This window comes from Dermacentor albipictus, chromosome 2, assembly GCF_038994185.2.
Source record: "Dermacentor albipictus isolate Rhodes 1998 colony chromosome 2, USDA_Dalb.pri_finalv2, whole genome shotgun sequence".
NCBI classification, from domain to species: domain Eukaryota; kingdom Metazoa; phylum Arthropoda; class Arachnida; order Ixodida; family Ixodidae; genus Dermacentor; species Dermacentor albipictus.
Genome location: NC_091822.1, coordinates 28,114,087 through 28,137,595, shown reverse-complemented (window position 1 = coordinate 28,137,595; position 23,509 = coordinate 28,114,087). Strand labels below are relative to the sequence as shown.

Genomic DNA, 23,509 nt, shown 5'->3' with positions numbered 1-23,509 from the left:
ACGATCTCAAACACTCTACAGTAATTCCGACTAAATTCACGCGCTCAAAGCTGTGGCGCCCGCTATACTTTCTCTCGTCAAGAAGAGAGAGAGAGGGAGCAACTGAGAAAGGAAACGTAATGCGGTTCACCAGGACTGAGCCCGGTTGGCTATCCTACACTGGGGAAAGGGAAAAGGAGACAGAAAGATTAAAAGAAGAGAAAGTTTACTGGGGATATCGTTCGGTCACTCAGTCCGGATCACAGACGCTGACTCAATCCAGTAGCTTTCAAATATCGCAGCAAAGCTTTTGTGGCCTTTTAACTGGTTACGCGTTATCGGTAAGTCAAAAAAGTAATAAAATTACAGTGAACGTTTCCTAATAAACATTAAGATCACGACATGATGCAAATAATTACATATAATTATTTACATGTAATTCGTTACGTACGAGTATCTCGTGTACAGATTACTAATTTTTCATCTGTGATGAATTAGAGCACACATTACGCTTACATCTTATAAAACAAATCCATAACTATGGACATCGCATATTTGGAAATAGGTGACGACCAGTAAAAAGACCATGTCATTCTTTTCACAGCGGCTATGACTGCCTCCAGACTGATGACTTTTGCAAAGGACGATGATATTCCTAAAATCATTTGATATCTACCCAACATCTGTAAAAAACGAAGAATGAATTTCGTTATGTTTTCAAAACAATCGATGGCTATTTTTCTGATTTGTGTTTGAGACGTCTCTTGAAACGAGGGAGAAGGTGATGAAGGAAGACAAGACGCATGCACCAACTAAGCGTTTACTGTAAAAACCGAAACTACAGAAGCAGTAGAGAAGGACAGTGCGTATGCGCCACCCGAATATCTAATTACTGTAGATATTACTACCGTAAATATTAGGTAAAACATATTGACAATGAACAACAACAATCAATACCAATTTATTCTTCACGTAGCTAACAACATAAGTTCAGTATACATATATAAGTATACGTGTGCGTATAAGTTCACTAGATGGTCTCAGTGATCACATACTACTTAAGTTCGCCGTAAAATGCCCTCTCGCCCACCCAGCGTAACGTCCAAACACATCTTCGTTGAAAACAGGAGAAACTACGATGCAATTCACCTTGGGTTGCGGTAAATGTGAAGTTATTTTCTGCAATCCTATTCCCAGCGAAATGTTAATGAAAACTGACGCTAGTATGAAGAGGAATTAACCCAGTTGACAAACATTTACATACCTCGCATATGTTTTCGTGCTAGCTTATCTAAACCGTGGTACCAAAGGAATCATCGTAGTTTAATGAACAAAAATAGCGACTTTTCAAAACAGCTAAACGACTCGGAACACTAGCGTCATGGAAAATACACAGGAGCACTGACAAATAATATTGTACGGCCCTCCGAAAAGCAAGGCATAAGTTCATGTCACAAGTTCTTCAGTTCCTCATTGAACACAATCCAAAAAAAATTTGGAAAACAATTTCCCCTGCTCGTATGTCGGCATATTTTTTGCTGGTTGATGAAGCTGGTAACTCTATCGCCCAAGATGAATGCCCTCAGTCTCCTAATAACATTTTTGCTTAAGCTTTCAGGGAGGAAGATTATACCAATTGTCCATTGGCACCTGATTATGACTCTGCATACATGAGACACGTAGACGTTACTGTTAACGGCATTGCATTATTGATTAATAATTTAAAAATAACTACTCCACGTGGTGTCGATGGCATTAACTTAAACATTCTGAAGCATACCGTGGTGTACAGCATCATACTCATTAATATTTTTCGATAATCTGTTTTTACAGGTGAAATACCATGCAAGTGGGAAATTAGGAAAGTCTATTGCAGTTTTCAAATCCAGAAACCGATCTAACGTTGCTATCTATCTCCCAATATCACTAACATGCATATCTTGCAAAATTATTGAACATATCATTGCGTCTAACATGGCACTACATTCAGAAAGCAACGGTTTCATTTTTGTGAAAATATCATGGCTTTACGAAGGGGTTATCATGCGAGACACAACTACTTGAGTTTGCTAACGAGCTACTGGAAATGGACGAAAGTCTTGAAATATCCTGTTTATTCCTCGACTTTGCTAAAGCCTTCCATCGCGTGCCGCATTATAGTCTAACAGCAAAACTGTCTTCTGTGCGCCTCGATTCCTTCTCAATTTCTTGGATAAGAAACATCTTCTGTTGTCGTGAAAAGTTCAATTCAGTTTATAATTATTGATCTTCCTATGTATCACCTGGCACATACCAAGGCGGTGTAATTGACCCATTATTCATTCTAATTTAAATTAATGACTTAACAATATGCATCACCTGGAAAATCAAATTGTTCACCGACGAGTGCATTATTTATCACAAAATCCCCTCAGCCAACAACCATGTAGCTCTCCGGGAACATCTCGGCCGCATTACTACCTGGCGCTCATGCATCATGGTAAATCTCCCTTAACACCAATAAATGCTGATTAGTGACGTGTAGCGCAAATCGATGCAATTTTCTAAATACTTAATTAAATTTACCGCTAGGACACCCTGTATATATATATATATACAGGGTGTATATATATATATATATACACATATATATATATATATATATATATATATATATATATATATATATATATATATATACATATATATATACATATATATATATATATATATATATATATATATATATATATATATATATATATGTATATATATTTCAAGGAAATGTTCTGTAGGTTCGGTGCATAGGTAGTTGCATAAACGAAGGAGCACACTTAAGAAAATTGCATTTTTAATGTCGCACCATTTCGGCCATGGCACGGCCTTCGGCAGAATACCATTCTGTGGTATTCTGACGAAGGCCGTGCCATGGCCGGAACGTTACAAGTTTTTTCGTAAGTGTGCTCCTTCGTTTATGCAACTACCTATGCACCGAACCTACAGAACATTTCCTTGAATATATATATATATATATATATATATATATATATATATATATATATATATATATATATATATATATATATATATATATATATATATATATATATATACAGGGTGTCCTAGCGGTAAATTTACCCGGAGTTGGAAAATATGCGAATGCCACGTACCTGCTCAGAACCAAAGTAATGTTGGGTTCCGTCGCTTGGAGATACCCAAATTATTATTTTTCATTCCGCCTAATTAGATCAGTCTTATCTAATTAGCCAATTTCTGAAATATTATAATCAGGTGAACAGTGACAATCAGAAAATTGTAGAGCGACATGATAAACTCCAGATACGGCTTTCTCTTGCTCAATACGTGCTACATAAAAGTGTTTTTGCGAGCGCGAAAGAAGGCCGCAAATGCACGCCGAATTGCCGCACAACCGGCCACTCGAAGCCATTTGCGAAGGGAACCAAATGGCAAACGATGTAGGTGAGTTTTGCTTGCACGATGGTTTCGTTAACAAGCTTGAATCCAGACGGCGGCAATAGAGAATTTTTTTTTTAAAGCGTGTATAGACCAGTCAACCCCTAACCGCTTGTGTACCACATACGATTCGCATAGAACAACTTCTCACAGAGTGGGATAATTGAAAAGAACGAATATCCTACATAGTCACACTAAAGAGTCTGTTTTTTTTTTAGCGGCGATTTTCTATAAATGGCGTGGCGTTTTTGCAGAAGAATTTCTAGTCGAGCCCAACATACTTTGCCGCGAATAACGTGAGGATGCGATGACTAATTAGCACAAGCGAATTAACTACCTTCTTCATTAGCAGCGGTTGTTCGTAAGGCGAATTTGAAGGGAGTCACGTTTTACTACACCCTCATTTTAGAAAAAAAAATCTTGCAAATCGCACGTAAATTGTGATATTTAACGTACAATTTCAACGGTAAGTCCAAGACATATCGAAACCGAGCCCCGCGGAAGCGCAGAGGAGGCGTCCCCGCCATCATCACACGAGACCGAAACATGCCGCGTGATGACTTGCGCGAGGAAGTAGCTACTGATACGCCACGCTTTGCCTGGCAAGCAGTGCGGCTGTTTGTCGGGTCAGGAACGTTTTGGCGGCACGCTAGCATTGAACTTCGCCCCCCGACTTTCTTTACGGGGCGTTTCCGTCTAACGAGCAGCGGCACGCGCTCAGGTTCGATATTGCAGCGATTGAGCTTCGAAATTAGATGTTACATATGTGAAACTAGGTTTCGATTTTCATTATTTAAGAAAACACGGGTGCGCATAAAAATGTCTCTGCTTCCAATTTTGCCTTTTAGAAAACTGCCTCCAAAGTACTAATAAAGACGATAATTAATGAATTTTGGCAATTATCCTCCTAAAGCTTACGTTATTGGCGGCAAAGCAGTCCGCATCGCGTTGAAACTCGTCTGCAAAAACGGCACGTTCACTGCGCTTATTACTTTTTTCATATAAAATTGTGTATAGCCTGAAAAAATATCATTTTTAGCAATGAAATACTAGCGACTTTAGCCCTTGAAATGTTTTAGTTATTTCTCCTGAAAGAAATGTTAGGTGGCAGCTCGCCAAGAACGCGAAAGAACTTTGTAAAGAAACAGGTTGTTTCCACAATTTACACAGCTTAACGCAGCGCACAAGAATGTCAGGATATTTATTCAGTTTTTATTAGCCGCCTATTGTGATGTCTAGAAATACATTCGCGTGAGCTATGGGACACGCATTTATTGCTGTATCAAATACGATACAGAAAAAAATGGTGATGTACACGCCATGCATTGCGTAGAGCAGATAACCAGGGGTCTAGTAGACTGACAGAATGAGCACCAAGGGAAAGGAAGCGCATTCAAGGGCGGCAGAAAAATAGGTGGGGGATAAAAACAAGAAACTTTGCACGAACAACCTCGAATCAGCTAACGCAAGACAGGCCTAGTTTGGAGATAAGTGAGAAAGGTCTTCTTGCCGTCCTAACAGTTGACATAAAAATTGGCTACTACTACTGATGATAATATAGCATGCAGTTTTGGCTTGTTTCATGGAGGACAGTAGATATATGTTTCCTCTCTAAGGAACTGATTTTGCAGTGTTGTTTATTGTTTCCACAATCTATGCTTTCTTTTATAACCATTACTGGTGCGGAAGTGGTAATAAATGAAAATTCCAGAAGTGTTTACGGTGAAAAGCGTGCTGCGTACCATGTTGCAGACGCTAACATCTATGGAAGCAACAAGCAACTCTCAGGAAGACTTTTTTCTCGGCTTGTGCCAAATTCGCAAAGACTGTGCAAAACAAAATATAACCTAAAGCAAGGCCTATAATTTAGCTGGCCTAGATATTAAAGGTGTGAATTTGTCAACCAAGGATAACGTCATCAAATAATAACAAAACTTCAGGTAGCTGGTGCTGTACGAAATAAGCTCCACCTTTTAAACAATGTGCCAGCTTTTCCGACGGTTAACCGATTTTTAGTAAGTTTCCTAAAATTGACGTGATCTTTTTCACTGCCAAGGAGCATACCTGTAACCGCAGGCTGTTTCACATACAAAGGTGAGCAACCTCTTGGCGTTCCCACCTCATGAAACCGGCGTCAAACACGATTTGACCTCGACCTCACAAAGCGAAGCAAGGTCAAAGTGAGGTTTGCGGCCTGTAGAAGATCTCTGATTGAGGTAAACATTGTTGACCGCTACGTCATGCGTGAGTTTGAGGTTGAGTGAGGTCGGTTGCTCTGTGCGGTCGAGTTTTGAGGCACTTTTCTTCCCACGTGCTCCACCGCATTACTTCGACTTTGCCCTGATGTAAGTGTTTGCATCCTAATAACTGTGTCTACAGGTAAGTAGTAGCCACGAAAAGTTTGAGTGGCGTCTTCTTACGTGTGACGTCTCCTCGGAGACTCCGCTGCCGAGCCGCGTGCGTGCACGCTTACATGAAGCTTTCTTGACGTGGTGGGTGGACCTCTCCCATGTCACTCTTTCACGACCTCGTGATTCTTCAAATTTGCACTACAGGGTACTTTGTATTGTAATATGCTATTCGCCGGGACATCAGTCGGCCGGACTCGTCACCTGGAAGGTAACCATGCTCAAGGCGAATCACTGCTCGAGTTGTGTGCTAGTGGTCCACGCGAAGACAAGCGTGTACGGCGTGATTATCTTGCAAGCACTTTCCTTCGCGAACACTTTCCAAACACATTTATTACGCAGCCATAATAACCAACGTGTCTTTCTTTTAGTGAAGTAATGGAGCATGCCTGCTGCATGGTACTGCCTTCTCTGTGCTGCAATAAATTCAGTGCTTGTGTCCAGCGTCACCGAGCGCTTTACGAATAGTATTTAAGGCATTTAACGCGGCTCTCATGAAATTAAACAGTCACTAGTATGTATCAATTCAGTGTTCTAGAAGCAGTCTAGCAAAATGTGGCAATTGCTGCAATGCTGCCTTAGCGATGAACAGGCAAGGCGCAAGCCGGGCGGGGGGCGGGTGGCTTCAACAGCAATTTCAACAGAATTTGGTTACGAACGTTGAGACGGTACGCCCTGCTAATGATACGTGTACTTTCGGCGCTTATATGTAACTGCCCTGTTGCATTATAGAAGTGTTTTAATCTGGCCCAAAACACTGCCATAACGCAGCAAATACGTTACGACTAAGTGCCCTAAATACGCTTGTTAAAAAAGGCCTCACACTCCCGATATGACTAAGTGTTGTTGAAATTCAGGCATCCTCCTGAAGTATGTTGTTTTGAAACTGCTGCCCATTGAGTTACGGCGGAGCTCTGCGCAAAAGTTTGACAAGTAGCTGTAGGGGCGGTGTACAATATTTCTCGACATGAGACGGGTGCCCGTTTGCTGTCATGCACTGGGGAAGAGGAGATAAACGCGTGAAAAAAGAGAAAGAATGGAAGAAATAAAAGGAGATAACTAGTCGCATGTGCACTTGAAGAGGCTCACCAAGGTACATTACAACGCGCAAGAATACAGGAGCTCTGATGCAAATTTCTTTCTTTGCTTCTGCCTTTGGTACGTCTAACTCACGAGGTAGATTTCTCCAGCAATGCACGCATGTACTACAGTGTAAGAAAAAATTGCTGGGTCTCCCGCACAACGCAGACGCCGCACCACCGCGGCTCGAGGCCGCAACGAGGTGCTACGATCAAGAGGTCCAAGCGCAGGCCGTCGAGCAGACCTCGGCGGCTCTCGAAAGGCAACGACCGAGCGAAATCGAAGGGATGCTGCAACCCCAAAACAGGGGCAGGCGCGGTCGACCAAAGGGAGTAGTGTGGCCAAGGCTGGAGTAGAGGCGCCACACGCCGGGAAGACGTCATGGCCGCGTCACGGTGACGCCTCCCTTACAGGGGAAGGCTACTCGTTCTGCAGGCATTCCTGATAAAGTTGCTTCGCTCGCTCGCACCGCACCACACCACGCCATACTCTGTGCTGGTCCATATGGACGCTGTAAAACCGGCTGAAAGCCGCACGACAGGCAGCGAAAGGCGCCAGCGAGACAGAGCGCACTGGCCAGCAAGAAGAAGAACGAATTGAATCCTGGGGTTTCGCATTGCCAAAACTACAACAGGATTATGAGGTAGTGTGGGATTTCTGATTGATTTTGGCCACCAGGAGATCTTTAACGTGCCCTCAATGCAAGAGATACGGCGCTTTTGCCATTCGCGTTCATCGAAATGCGGCCGTCGCGGCCGGGATTTGATCCGCTGACCTCGTGCTTAGCAGCGCCACACCATAACCGCTAAGCCACCACGGCGGGCAGAAACGCCTGAAGGAGGCTACATGCAGCTTGGCGTCATCTGTCGAGCTGATGCTAAACCCGCGCCGCGGAACTCGCGGACCGCTGGCGTTCGACGCTCAGCACCGAATGGTGACAATGAAGTGCACCATGCCCCGTGTCTGGCTTTTGGACGTCACTACTAGAAATGACAATTAAAACTTCAGCGGCGTACTCGTAGTCACAGCACGAGTGATATCACGAACAAGCATTAGGAAGATCCTTGAAGCAATATTTTTTGTACCTTGTTTGAGCAGTAACCAGCGTATGTAATGCGGTCCTGTACAAACTGTTGGTGGCCCAGAGACCACATATTCAAAGTTTTTACTGGTTGCCCGGATAAGCTCGTTTTGACGGAGCTTGCCCGGGTGTTCTCGCTTGAATGCCCGGATAACGGCTCATGCTTTTGGCCCAAGGTAACTTGAAGATCTCCGACAACAGGAGCTAAAAGCATTTCACGTTTAGAACGCGATAACGTCAGCCAGATAGTTCCTGTATTGCATTAAATATATTTTTCCGTAAGCGTCTCAGGTTTATGTTGAAATGAAATCAAGAAGGTAATTTTGCGCTCGTTCACAAAGCTTTAAATAATTGAAACGCTACACTTACATTGACAGGCAAGACTACGCACACATGCTTCGTTAGAAGTAGTATGCTGCCCGGATACCTTAAAATGATTTCATGCACGTTTATTTTTCAAGGAATAAAACATTTTTATTCTTGCAGTGACAAAGGGGCGCTTTGCTATGGTTTGTGCTTAGTAAAAGCGCATTAAAAAAACATAGTTCTGTCCTGCTAGCTAGAATTACCAGTTAATTCTCGTATTTGAAAGTGATCACAAGATTACTTGCAGAATGATGGTGCAAATGTGCTAGAAGATTGCAAAATATTATAAAACATGCTGCAACGACGCCTTGAGAGTAACCTCTTGTCAGTGAGACTGTGAGTTTTGGTAATTAAGTACACTATTATGTAGAACCAAATGAGAGGAATTCAGCGCGCAATGTAAAATTTGCGTTCACCTGCACTCTTGTTTAGTCGACGGGACTTTCATTAGGGCTCAAATCCTGCTTCCACTCTACAGCTGCGTCGACGTTACAGTTCACTTGGCTTGATGTTTTACGAATGAGTCGCGAGATTGTGTGTGTGAGCATGACGGCTGTGCTCCTACGGGAGGCTAACATAAAATATAGCGTTGATTTGTTAAAATACTTATGTTTATAAAATTAACCCTCAAAAAAGGAAACAGACAGTAGCGAGAAACTGGCCGAAAGCTTTTCCTACCTTCCGTCTCTCTCCAAAGTGAGGCTAAGTGAATAAACATTGAGAGATTGCAGTCAGAGTGTAGGAGACGACGAAGGCGGTTCCCCCAGATGGCGTCACCAGTACCAGTACACCAGAGTACCGTTCTTAGTGCCATTATCTGATGTACACGAGTCGAATAGTTTACCTAAACGAAAGATAGCCAAAAACACAATGTCCCTTAATAAGACACAGATCAATATCAGACTCTATTTTGTTGAGTGTTTTGTACATGTTGCGTATCTGTGATATACATGTGAATATCATTTCATTTCAAATATCTATCCAGAGTAGCATGACATGCCACTAGTCAAGCTTCTCTTGAATTCATTAAAAACCCTATCTTTTTCTTTCTCTCTATTTTGTACAGTGTTTTGTAGAGTGTTTTGTACATGTTGCGTATCTGTGATATACATGTGAATATCATTTCATTTCAAATATCTATCCAGAGTAGCATGACATGCCACTAGTCAAGCTTCTCTTGAATTCATTAAAAACCCTATCTTTTTCTTTCTCTCTATTTTGTATTTCGCAGCTGGAACCTACTACTACACGAGTATTTTCAGTAAAGTATTATAGGCATTTTTCGTTTTGTCATACCTTTGAGCCCATACATCAGAGACATCGGAACTAGAGATGCTAGGGGAAAAAAGAACACGCAGAGATTGGCGACAGGAATGGATTTTCTGCGTTCTATTTTCCACACAAAGAAAACAAATGAGAACCAACAAAATTTTGACATACCGTAACACTTGCCATTTTACCAAAATTTTATTAAGGAAAAGGGAAAAATTTGTTTTTCTCCTGCAGAAAATTTCCGAAGATTTTCCATGCCTAATGAGAATATGCTATCTACGTTTACGCACAGGAAGGACAATCCGCATTGAATACCCGACCACGAACTCAAGAAATGATTTTGAGGTTGAACGAGGTCGTCAAATCAGATTTGAGGTTGAGGTGAGGCGGAGCATTATGAGGAAGTTTGCCCACCTTTGATTTCATGATGATACGCTACCATTTTCTTTTCAACAATATTCAACCAAATGTTTCCTTCAAAAATGGAGATTGCCTTAAGTATATCTCACCTAAACAAAGGCTCCTCAAATTTTTTTTTCGCATGCAATTAAAAATTGGCGCTGTAATGGGTTAAGTGAGTTTGTTATTTAGACGCCATGATACCTATACGATTCTGCCCGTTCCATGGCTGCTGACTTTAGGTGACACTTAAAGCTGACGTTTGAGCGCTTATGAAATACCCACATAAGTTTTCACTCTCACATGTTTCGTTTCCTCTGACAGCGAGACCACCGAGTAGAGTATCGGCAGTTAGGCAGTTTTTCTTGCTTGTGCCATCACCTTCTATCTCGGTAATCCCTCTCGTCGGTATAAGTCGTTTTGAGGCCGCCACGCTGAAGCCTGCTGACGCCCTTTATAAATTTGCGTGTTCTTAATTGTCATGCTTCTACATCATGTTTATGGGCTGTTTGTTATTTCGAGTCACTAGTACAGGCTTTCCTAGGGAGCTCACTTTCTTGAAAGAAGTTTTCTTGAGCTGTGATTTATTCAACGCTTTTTTAATATGCGTTGCTCAAGACGGTAACTGTTGGCCTTCCGTCGGCTAAACAAACTTTTCCGTTTGCATATAGGTACACTGTAGCACTGTAAGAAGTCTGATGATATGCGCAAGTAAGACTAAACAACAAAACTCTGATTCCCAAGTTGGGAATCAGGAGCTACTACAGAAGCTTAGGAGCTTCTCTTGTTGCGCAGCGGACTTTCGTGATATCGTTCAGTACTCGCTGTCGCTCTCTTTGCGAAACAATCTGGGACGAAAAGGCAAGCGGGACGATTTCTATCCAGATGCCGCACATTCACTCACCGTCGTAGAACTTGCTTTACTGTCTTCATGCTGCGCACTTACGCCTTAAAAAGAAAGAGCATTTTGTTTTGATCGCGAGGAATGGTATTTCTTGAAGGAGAACTAGTTTTAGGAGATCAAAGTATATTTGTTTGCGAAAAAAATCCATTCGTGCCAGCCGCTACAAACGAAGAAGACGAGTCTTTTCCATCACGCACTTCGGCGCCATGCTGCTGGAATGGCTAAAGGACAAACATTTGCAGCTCCATAGAGCCATCGCCAAGTGTTCATTTGTAAAATTGCCGCGTATGCGCTTCCAAAAAAAAGAAAGGATCATTTCGCTTAGTGCCAGAAACACACTAGGCGCGTTTATGAATTGCTGAAACGGCTTTTCCTTGGAGACAGCACCGAAGGGGAACAACAGCTCAGGCTTCGGAAACGCTGGAATATTTTATTCCAGCATTCTACGCGCACGCAGTCGAAACAATAGACTGCGGCCTTCATTAAAACCCGTTTTCTCTCCAGCAGTTTATCGCGCGGCGCATGTGACCCCCCCCCCCTCCCTTTTTGTGACTCGGCGACGCATCGGCGATCACTTGCTCAGCTCTCCTTCGCAGAACGGACGAGTTGGACAATAGTTTTGAAGTCACTTATAAGCTCCCGGCGAGTCGCCTGAATGATTCGTTTGCCTCTCTTAACGGAGTAATGTATGCGCATGAAGGACCACCCTCCGTACATTGCACAAGGATTAGTCGTTTTGCAGACACCCGTTATGCATTGTGCTGCCATGCGGGTCGCAAATAGACGAACGAAGCGTCCGCTTCCCCACTTGTTGTGAACTTAAGTCACTTCGTAGATCCATGGGAACATGAGCAGCACGATGAATGCGCAATTCCTGTTGTTTTTTCTGTTATGACTTTTGTCATACCTCTGTGATTGGTTGACACTTCGGTCAATCCCTCTCTTGCTATCAAGATTTCGAGACAATTCTCATGGGATTTCCTTCATATTTTTGGTATAGGAACTGCTTTTTTGATTCCGTGCCCATAAGCGCTGCACTGTGCCTTAGATCAAACCAGGAAAAGAAAGGCCACCTGCATTTCAGACTCCTAGATATGTGAAGACGCTGTTACAGGTAAAAAAAAAGAAAGCGTGCAGCCGCTTGGCGCTGTTTAGCAAAATAACTTCAGAGATAAGAATTCAGTCCTGACGACGTTAACAAAACCACTACGACAGGTGCCGTGACGCGATATCGCAATATAAGAGCGCCTGGCTGCTATGAACGGGAAACCCTTTCGGCATTTATGTTTACTTCTGGGAAACTTGCTCCGTTTCTTTTTCATTTTTTTTTCAGATAACAAGGGAAAAGTTCTGCTGTCACTTTTGTTTCACTGAATGAACGCCAGCCTGCAATCTTGACGTCTCCTGTTTCTACGCACACCTATAGGCGTGGTCCAAAGAAAAGTGCAATAAATTATGCATTGATTGAATGAGCTTTTATTCGATGCTTCCAAAGGCTCCGGTACACTACCGTGTGCCACGCCCCTGCAATTTTTTTGTCGATACTACGACAGCGTCCATTTATACCACGACGTACGTGGCCACACCTAATTGTCTTCAAAAAGCGCTCCAGCAACCAGAACAATAGAACTCGTGAAAGTTTTTAATACACAGTTTTACTAGGCACCTAGCTTGATATTTTCTAAAATTTTGTTATGGAAAATAGTTTCAAATGTTCACAAACTACATCAGTACTGTATTAGTTTGCTGACATGTTCACAGTACCTGCAGGCATAAGCAATGAATAATGCAGAAGACGACGCAGAGACCTTTGTTATTGTACTCATAGCGCATTACGTATATTCTACATAAGACGAATAATGCGACCTAAACAATTTTGATGAAAGGTTCGGAACGTGAACGTGATTCCATAAGATTAAGCACGATGGTCAGCTTGCCTCACTACTTTGTTATAGGTCTATATCAATGCCACCATACGGGATTCTCGCACTTCTTTCTGTCTGTGCGTCTACGGTACTGATCCTTCCAGAAATGAACCAAATGGGGCAGGGGAGGCCTGACGCTAAGCATTCTAACCATGTATTCTGCAGAAATCTCCACATAAAAGAGCTGGCTTCCATTGGCATTACCCTAATTGTTGTCGAGTTATGCTTTGTCGACCGCATAGCTGTTTTATCTTTTCGTAAAAAGCAATGTAAATTCCCATTGGAGCATTAGTACTAACGTTACGGAGCGTAATGACGACACTTGATGGGAAGATCAGTGCCAGAGGACGAGGCCACTGTTTGTTGCTGCAGAGCGGGGATGTCTTTTTAAGTAGCCCTCTAGGAACGTGTAGCCGGCGTAGCCGAGAGTGGTGGCCACGTGGCTGGTTCTATAGGACTCCAGCTTTGCGCCGCATTTCCATAGCTGATTTTAGTCAAAATTACTATGGTTATGAAAGCAAAATTGAACTATTGTGAAGGATTTTTTACTAGTGTGAGTCAGAAAGCCTTTGCTCCAATCTCATTTACGGCTGTAAATCCGGAGTCAAGGGATCCATTCCCAGCGGCGAACCTTTCTTGGACCAGTCCGGCCGTCTCTGACCTTAGCTCGGCGGCACGGCACTGCTGTCGGTTGTCGAAGATGGCATTTGTGCTTCACACGTGCACGGCGTATGAGCAACCAAGTGTGACTGGTTTTCTATAAAGCAAGGGCTGAACGCTCATCGAAATCCACAGGGAAATGTAGCCCATGTATGGGGAAATGTGTCTCGCTTTGAGAAGTGTAAGGTGGGCGGTGTTGAGAGTTCGCAAAAGGCAGTGAAGTCTTGCATGACAATGAGCGTTCCGGAAGGCCGTGTGTGTCGCTCACTGACGACAATATTTCCAGCGTGGATACAATGAAGAAAGCGGATCGGCGTGTGCACCTGAAACACATTTCCCAGGAGCTTGGAACATCGTATGGGAGTGTTTATGACATCGCCCACCGGTCCTTAATGTACTGGACGGTGTCATTTCGGTGGGTGCCTAAGCAGTTGGATGACATGATGAAAGGCAAGCGAATAACTACATCACTGAATCACCTGCAACGCTATGCCGAGGGGGGTGAACATTTCTTGGATGGCATTGTTACTGGCGATGAAACGTGTATACTGCATTTCAGGCCAGAATCGAACCAGCAGAGCATCGTGTGGAAACATCTGGGTTCGCCTGTTACAAAAAAAAAAAAGATCCGTTCAGTGTCATCTCTTGCGAAAGTGATGTTGGCGGTCTTTTGGTATCACCGAGGACCACTCCTGCTGGATTTCATGCCACAAGGTGCAACCACCGATGCCGGCAGTTATTGTTCCAATCCGTCACGTCTGCTGGTTGCCATCAGGCGAAAACGTCCAGGGATTCTCGATGTGGACAACGCGGTTATCCTCCACGACAAGGCGAGGCCACATATGGCTGTCAGAACCGCCGACAAGCTCCGGTTATTTCAGTGGGACATTCTGGACCACCCGCCACACAGTTTAGACCGCGCCCCTAGTGACGTCTACGTTTTCGGTCGGCTGAAGAAGTTCCTTGCAGTACGGCAATTCACGTGCAACGATGAAGCCAAGACAGCAGTCCGACGGCGGTTTCACAGTCAGCTTGACGAACTCTACCACAGGACATCTGAAATTTAGTTGTGCGATGGGACAAATGTCTGAACCAGTGTGGGGTGTATGTGATAAATAGTGTAGGGTGCGTAGAATATAGTACGCGATATTTGTAGTTACCTCTACTTACCTTATTTTGGCTAACAAAAAAAAGCGGCAAATACTTTTCGATTCGCCCTCGTGACACGAGAAATGTATAGGAGATGCTAGTCAGTGATATTCTATTTAAGTTTGTAACACTCGCCCTGTGGACATATGTAAAGTATTGCGTTTAATAATAGCACGCAGTACTCGTGATTGTGGCATTCTCGAGTCTGTTGGCCAGTCAATAATGCTGCGTAATTTGGGAGACGCAAAAAACTCAGAATCAGATATGGTGAGGGTAAGCCCGCCCGCGGGCGTCGCTACCCTCATTTGCCAACCCCTCATGCGGCGAGGTGTGCGTCGGCTTCTGGTGAGAGTGAGGGAGGGCGGATGTTGTGACGCGAGGGCGAGCGAAGGCGATGATGTGCAGCAAAATGAGCAAGATGTGATTCACAGTGCTGAAGTGTAGGGAAGCCATCTGGATCGTATGGGCCATGGGGTGGTTCGAGGTCTCTAGTTTTGAAGCGCACTGGCTTCTAGAACTAACATGAAGCCTATTGAGCTCAGGTGTACGCCGAAACCCACTTGTATCTGAGCAAAGTCATGAACGGCTCCTCATGTTAGCTGTAGCTAAACGTAGCGACTGGGAGCTGCAGCGTAACCGAAAGTAGGAACACTGGCGGCGAGATTTCAATGCAATTCCGATTCGTCTTTTTCGCTAACAACCGGCGGCACGGGGCACGACAGTCGTTTATTCAAAATGATCATGCTGGAAGTCACCTTTCTTACTCTTATTAGACAGGGACAAAAAGCTTGAGTTTGAAGTCTTTTAATGCATTGATAGCGTTTGGTGACCTAGTGAAGGCCACATAAAGAGAACAAAAAAGCATGACGTAATATAGCCCTTTTCAAGATAGCCTCCTGGAAGCCACCATATTTCTTTCTGGGCTGTGCTAATTGTGTGTCGACCCCCGCGCAATACTATCGCGGAAGCTGCCGCGTGTGCTTATGTGTTCACGCGGCACAGCCCAGTGACGAGGTTCTCCCCTCCCGGATAAAAATATCAATAGCTAAAGCTGAACAGCAGCACAACCAAAACGGGTTTATTTTACGCTTTGGCTGGCGCATGGCAACTTAGCCTCTATAGGACGTCGGCCTGTCGTGCTGATTCTCTCATATAAGCACAACGTGGTTGATTCACTTCTTCTTCCCGAAGAAGTGAATCGCGAACGTACCACCGCATCAGTGACACAACTGATTTTGCCAATGCTTTTCGCAGCTCTTAAGGCAATCCTATCTGCTGTGCCGGAAGCAAACAACCTACCAGCCGTGTTGCCTCTGGAAGCACTATTGTGTTAATCATCCGGGCCAAAACTGCGGGAGTGTGGAAGTGTGCTGATTCTCGTAAACTGCTTGTACAATACACCTTCCCAATACTCTGCATTCAAGGGGTGGGAATCAATGACGATTTTCTCCTCTCGAATTATGTGATGTACAAGACTTCTCGTCGAGGTGCTGTTATCAGGGTGTTCCTGTGCGCCATAAAGAACATACCATCTTATCAAATTCAGTCCAGTGATTCAGACTTTCTAGAATTCATCGCATGAAACGTATCCTTTAGTAAGCTCTGCATAACAGTGATTTATCTATATCTACAACCTTCAAACCGGATTTCAGTAGAAGCGCTAATGGATATCTTCAAAATAGCTCATTCTAATGAATTTGTATGTGGAGACTTAAATGCACACAGCATTATCTGGGGTAATGATCATTGTGATGCACGTGGTAACGTTAGTGAGTGCGCCACAAATAAATGAAAGTTGACTGTTTTAAACGTTGGGTTGCCAACATTTCTTTGTGGATATAATTATTCACGCTGCATAGATGTTACCCTGTGTTCACATGATCTAGTGAATGGTGTGGGATGGACAGCAGATGCGCAAACGCGCGGAAGTGATCATTTTCCCATTCTTCTAAATCACCCTAGCATGCTCTATGATATCAGGCGCTAGAGCAGACTAACCAACTAGCAAGCTTTTCAGTACCGCTTAACGGATCAAAATAATCAACATGCAACGGTGGAAAGATTTACAGAATTTTTGCAGGTAAATATGAACATATGCAAAAAGAAGGTCTCAATTCCAAAAGATTATGCTGCAGTTGACGGAGAGCATGAACACTTAAGAGCCACCCGACGAAGATCCAAAAGAGCGTATACTGACAGAAAGGAAGTTTAGGAGCATACAGAAACGCTCCGAAAATACACAATGTAATCCGCAGACGCATGGAAACTTTCGGCAAACAGCGCTGGTGCAATTCTAGTAATTCATTCTTTAGGCGAACCTGTAACACAGAGCTTCCCATTTCTTGCTCTCGCTGCAGCGTGGAACACGTGTGAGACAATAGTTGCAGATGAATTTTGCGAGCTTATTTCCAGACCTACTTTTCCATAACAATGTGCAGAATTTGATATTTCAGCAGTGCTAGCTAAGCAGAAAATTACTGCTCGCCCAATATCCTTAATTAGATCATGCTTTCACATTAAGCAAGCTTCAATGTGCAATTGCATCATGTCGCAAAAAGTCTGCTGCTGGGCCGGACGGCATTACGTACAATATTGACAATACTTTCTTTTGGACTTTGTTTCTTTTCGTTGTTTTGTTACTTTTGTTTAATAAGTGTCCTTTTGTGTTACGTTCTCTTATGTTCATAGTTTGCACAGCACAGGTGGCCGGGCAAGGAAGAAAGACGCACGTAGTGTATTAAAAAAAATGTACTGTCCTGTGCGCTCTGCACCATGCTTTCGTGATACACTGCTTAGCTTTGCTAGGTCATTCTTCAGGCAGAGCACAACACGACTCGTCAGAGCTTATACAAACACTGAAATTCAGATGGAATCGCAACTATTGTCACTCAACTAAACGTGCTATGATAAAATATTTAACTCACACTGATTCTTCGACTGAAATATTAAAATCATGAAAATGTTTTTGCTTCCGTTCACTTAGGATGGCACACTTCTTTAACGGCGTGCTACGAAAGGTGAGCGTACGCCTGAATTAGCGTAATAAAATATATCACGCAAGTTACTGACGTAGCATGCTTTCTGCCAAATACACGAACTTATCATGGAATATTATTAGCAGAGTCAGCCTGAAGATTTATCAGCATCCCGGAGAGCGTTCGTACGACTCATCTGCAATTGACCGTAATCGCAATGAATTGCGAATATTATTCTCTCTTTAAAATATATTCAAGATGGAAAAACGTAGTTCAGTTTTCCATTGACTGAGTTCTTTAACTATACTGCTAGTTATCGGACTTATTAGCTCGAAACTGCCCAAAACATTTCCGGTCTACAGAGCTTGCATACAGGCGACGATGATGATGATGATGATGATGATGATGATGATGATGATGATGATGGTGGTGGTGGTGGTGGTGGTGGTGGTGGTGGTGGTGGTGGTGGTGGTGGTGGTGGTGGTGGTGGTGGTGGTGGTGGTGGTGGTGGTTAGGAGTACCTTTGAAGCGGGGTGGTGGCATGTGTCACCACACTATAGTCTACTGTTTATATGTTTATGTTAATTTCAAAAATTTTCATGTGTCTATCTTCTTTTATATATTTGTTCTATTCTGTAGTGACGAACATTTTTCCCCGTCCCTCTCTCTTCTTATCGGCCAGCAATCCTCCAGCCGTCTCTTACTTACATTTACCGCGCCAATGTTTAACTCTTCGGTGCCGTCTTTAAACGCCAGGGCTTCGCGAAGACAGAACCCACTTCTATTTACTACTAGATGTGTACCCTGGCTTTCCAACAAGATATATGTAATGTTTCCTCAAGTTTTTTCCGCATGCCATATAAAAGTCATTTTCTCGGATAAATCTCAGACAGTTCGACCTAGCCTCAAAAAGAAGTGCGCTGCCTCTTGAGTTATCACCGAAAGTTTTTTTTTCTGATCTGTTTCTTCCGTAATGTATAGCATGCCATTGATTTCTTTCCTTCCATCTTCTCTACCAATGGTCGCATTCCGTCTGTCTAACTTGAAGCTTTATGTTACTTTTTGTCCCACTAATACTATGGCCCGTACGTTTTCCCGCCAGTTTCCTGGTTCGTCGCCACTGGGAGTGTACATTTTGTCTATGCATGTACTTAAATACTCTAGTTGCCCATCGACTGCGCTCCATGTCGCCCAGTCCTTGCTCATAAGATATTTCACTCTGTGCTACCCTCACCTCAGACGATGCCTATCCCGCGTCTCTCTGTACTGCTTCATTTGACGCTTTTCCGTGAGCTCCCAATGCTAATCTACCTACTCCGCTTTGGTTTACTTCCAGCCTAGACTGCATTTCTGACTTGAAACAGAGCACTGCATTCCCAAATGTAAGTTCAGGCCCCATTACGCCCTTCCACAGTCCACTGACCAGTTGTACCCCCATAGTGCTCGATGCTTCACTATAGTTGCATTTCTATCGCCTTTACTTTAAGTGCGTCTACTCTAAGCCCCAACGTGCCGTCCTCCTGTCAGCGGATATTTGCAAGTCATTGGATATCTCTGGTTACCTGCTATTAGGACTATGTCATCTACGCATATTAGGCCTGGCAATGCTTGTTCTATCAGCATTACATTTTGATGATGCGAGGGACCGAACATTAATTTAGTGCTCTCCAACTCCCTCTCCATTCCCCTAATGTAAATCACGAACAGAAGCCGTGACAGAGGACAGTCCTGTCGCAGCCCTCTTAACATCCACTGCTTCTTCCATACTTATGTCTTGCACGAAATGTGAACTTTATTTTCTCTCAATTTAATTAGCAGTTATACAATGCATTCATTCGGACACCCTTCTTTCAGAATATTTCACAATTGTTGTCTGTTTACATTACCATACGCACTATTTCTGTCCAAGAAAGTTATGTACGACGATCGGCTGTCAGTCTTAGCTATTCCAATACACTTTGTTAGCACAGATAAGTTATCATCCAATCTTCCTTCACTCTAAAACTGTTCTGTAGTTCTCCAAATACTACTCCAGTTTTATTGCCTGCATTGACATTCTACATAATACGTACGTTATAGTTGAGGACCTGTAGGATTTGATGTTGCCTTTCTTACCTATTTATTTTGTAAATTAATTTCATTCTGCTATGTTGCCAGCTATCTGGGATTTTTTAGTCGTTGTTAGATGCGCTGTTCAGCGCATCTAACAACGACTTCTTGTATTCCTTACCCAGTTCACTTATTATCTGATTGGAATTTCATCTTGTCCTGTCTCTGTGCCCTTAGCACCTTTCTCTCCCGCTTTTTTCCAATCTAGGCTGCCTAGATCACTCGCCTTCTGTCAGCATTCTTTCTGGAAGTATGTTCACAGAGTCCGCATCCTGATCGCCTCTGCTACGAAATGCCTATTTTACAGTCGTTATAATGTATCTCATCGCTTCAACTCCAGCGGGTATATTTCCCCGACTTTCTGTGATATACTGTTGCTTTGTTTCAGCGTTCTTCCCTTGTGCTTTCATGTCGTTCTACAACTTTCTTTGCACTCTTTTAGCTCTCTTCTGTCTATCTTAAAACCTTATGAATAAGCACTTTTAATTTTGGCTAGCACTAGAATCTGCACCTATTCTCTCTTTTCAGCATATTGTCGACTTATTCCTGTGGTATTTGAGTGCGTTTAGCTTTTCTTTGCTCTCTCGATGCGTTGCATGTATCTTTATTTGCCTCTTTAAACTCTTTATTCCACCAACTCCACGGCTTTCTCTTTCATTTCCGAGAAATTTTTTTATTTTCTTTCCGAATTTCCTGTTGCATTAGATTTTCCATATTTCTGTAATTTCACTGTTTCTTTGGATGTCTTGCGATCACATTTGAAATGTTTACCACTATATAGTTCACCTCTTGAACGTTGAAATTTCTCCTTCTAGATCTTGACTCCTGATCCTGATCCGTCTATGATCCCCTCCCAGGCTGTTATTTCCATACTCGTCTATTGTTATTCTGCCCAGTTTATCACACAATGTTTCCGTCATCAGGCTATAGTCTATGTTGGACAGCTTATCTCCATGTTCCCATGTAAATTGCCCCACATATTTACATTCTCTACTTAAAATTACGAGGCTATGCCACTCGCTAAGGTTGATTGGATGTTTACCATTGCAGTCGGTGTAACCATCTAAATCTCTAATGTGAACATTCATATCTCCTAACGAGATTACTTCAGCATTAGCTCCAAAGCTCTTTAAATCTTTAGAGGGACGCTGCACTATTTACTAGTTTTCGTGCTGGCAATTGTTTCTAGTCAACAAATACACTTCCCCAATAAGTGTGCTTTTGTTGTCAAGTGTACCCTTAACCCACACAAGATCTTTACATGTTGAATTTACTCTTCGCCAGTTCACATTCTTAATGAGCATGCCTATTCCGTCTCCTTTCCTTTCCTTCGTCGTTTTGTTAGACCCCTCCCGTAGAAAATTGGCGATCCTCGGTGGCGTCCCTAAATCTGCGAAATGTGTGTCTGTTACTGCATACATAGTAATGTCCCCTTTAATGAGCTGTTCTTCTATTTCTAGCCACTTCTCCTGCCGCTAGTCCTCTTGCCTGTTTGTATAGCTGATCACCTTCCTGTTGTATCTTTTGATTGCTCCTCTTCTTTGATGTTTTCCCGTCTTTTCGCAGCTGGTCTATAGGACACAAAGAGCTGTCTACTGCTACCATCGAGGACCGTTTCTGAAGAGCATGAGGCCTTTCTAAAGGAAGCCATCGCCCTCCCCGCGAGTCGCGAGCCAACTGCGCTTCTCAGCCTATCTCTGAAGTGAATACCATCACGGCCAAAACTTTCTCGGTGGCCTAAGCTCCTAACCTGTTTATTCATATCTATTACTTCAAGCCTGAGCTCATTTTCTAGGGCCCAAATCTTTGTTTGCTGCTAGTATATCGCGCTCTACTTCGATTCATTGATTCTTCACTTCGGGTATTGTGACAGTGCCGATACTCACATCTGGTTCCGTCTTGGGCAGGTCGGCTACTCTTGTCGCTCTTCTGCTGCGATGGTAATTCCTTTGACCCGCCAGAATATCAATCAAACCAGCAGCTATTATCGCGAATGAATGAATGAAACCACGTTTATTCCACATTAAAATGCGCCGAAGACGCCGCGGTGGAAAGGGAGGGGTATTATTGCAAAAGGGGAAGGGTAAGGCTGCCTCCGTTTCATTAACGAACGAGAGTCCGCTGTTCCTTCTTCTCTCGCAACTGTCCACGGCTTTATTCATTACCTGTTCTACGATTTCTCCGGGTAATGCTTCAACATGGACTCGGTTGTCCGACCTGACCCTATCACCTACTGCTTTGCGACACCTGGCCATGTTGGAGTCGCCAGCTAAAATCTCTGTCGTTCCCCTTTCCCTCTGTCCGTTCACTCCTCTGCCTTTTCTCACCTTTCTCGTTTCACACTTCCTATCGAGGCTATCGTCGTAGCTAGCCCTGACCTCCTTCTGCCGGTTTCCATTGACCTGCAAGCTAGTGTCGGCTGCATAGGGCCCCGAACCGGAATCTGTCGGTTCCGCTATGGCTGCTTGCACTGGTATCTCTCAGCGAAACCCCTGTCTCCTCCTTCTCCTGCTCCAATAGCCCCTTCTGGAGTACGGCCACATACAATTCAAAATCAGTGTTTTGCCTTTCCAAACGGTCAATCCGCGCAATAATAACACAAAGCCTGCACATGAAATCCGCGTCGTCGGCCTCCTCCGCAGTCGAAAAACTCGTGTCCTCCAACGCTAACCATTTCGCGCACTGCTGATGTTGCACCCCAGTGCGTTTTCCCTTTCGGTTCTGCACTTTTTCTTCGTCTATCCCGCCATGGGGAGTTTCGGAGCCGCGATGACGCTAGCTAAACAGACTCCTCGATTATGCTCTAAAATACTTAAAAAACTACTCAGTATCCGAACTATTCAATTCTACGAAAAAATTCAATAGACGCATCTGTTTGTCCTATTTCTCCCCGTCCGTATCCACACGCGCCACCCTGCCGTCCGGTGCCACACCACGAAAGCAGACTCGCGATACAGGCAGGGCCATCGTTTTGCAAGCTCGATATACGAGACAGGCACCTGCGGTTAGCCAAAACTACCCGGTAGCTTTTACAATATTTCGGTGAGTTTTTATAAAACTATTCTCAAGAACCCGTGAACCATTCAGAAAGGACGTGCGGCCACTGCAAGACGACCGCTGAGCGCTGTTTCATATTCAGCGTGCAGCGCGGTGGAAGATAAGCTATAATTTTGTTCAACGGAGAGTATCACTTAACGCATTCTGTGGTAGAATTGCTCAGAAATACAGCTCTGAATGAAAAGGACGCGGCTTCCACACTAAGCTCTTTGATAAATTTTTTTCTATTTTTTTTTATGGCCAGTTGGAAGGTTGCCTCACGGAAACTACGCGCGGCGTCTTATATGCAATATAAGACTTGTAAGATCACGCGACAATGCGATGCAACTACTGGCCAGTCTAGGCTTTGCTGCGCGCAGGCAGAGTAAGCACAGGCGAAGCGCGCAACAATGGGCTGCTCGCGAAATAGAACAAAAAAGAAAAGCGTTCACTGCAAAAGCAAATTAAAGTAAAACAATCTCATAGCACTAGTGTGACACTTCATTTTTGAAGCTCAAATCTTTTTTTTTATCTATAACTGACGCGGCATAAAAAAGAGTTTAATACCTTGCAAAACACATGAAATTATTTTAGGCGCGAACCCAGTGACTGCGAGACTGCGTGACTGCGCAATGCGCCAAACGTGGAACACTCAAGCGAAGGGAGATCGCACAGCGCACATGTCCGCACCAATGACCGGGCCAGGCGCCACC

General features: G+C 43.6%; 2 protein-coding genes across 7 annotated transcripts in view; one reads left to right on the top strand and one right to left on the bottom strand.

Annotated features, from left to right (window-relative positions):
* LOC139055901 (uncharacterized) overlaps positions 1-23,509 on the top strand; it is a 127,212-nt gene that overhangs the window by 19,895 nt on the left and 83,808 nt on the right. For 2 of the 6 annotated variants that reach the window (XR_011511987.1, XR_011511988.1), the window contains exon 2: positions 17,660-17,693. The exons of 2 other annotated variants lie outside the window; for them this stretch is intronic. The gene's annotated coding sequence lies outside the window, so the exon portion shown is untranslated. Of the gene's footprint in view, positions 1-9,931; positions 10,021-12,275; positions 12,417-17,659; positions 17,694-23,509 lie in introns of those variants that run through there. 2 more of the 6 variants (XR_011511992.1, XR_011511990.1) reach the window with 2 other exon arrangements.
* The window catches only part of LOC139055900 (gonadotropin-releasing hormone receptor-like), a 563,383-nt gene that overhangs the window by 522,776 nt on the left and 17,098 nt on the right, over positions 1-23,509 (bottom strand). The window lies entirely within an intron of this gene.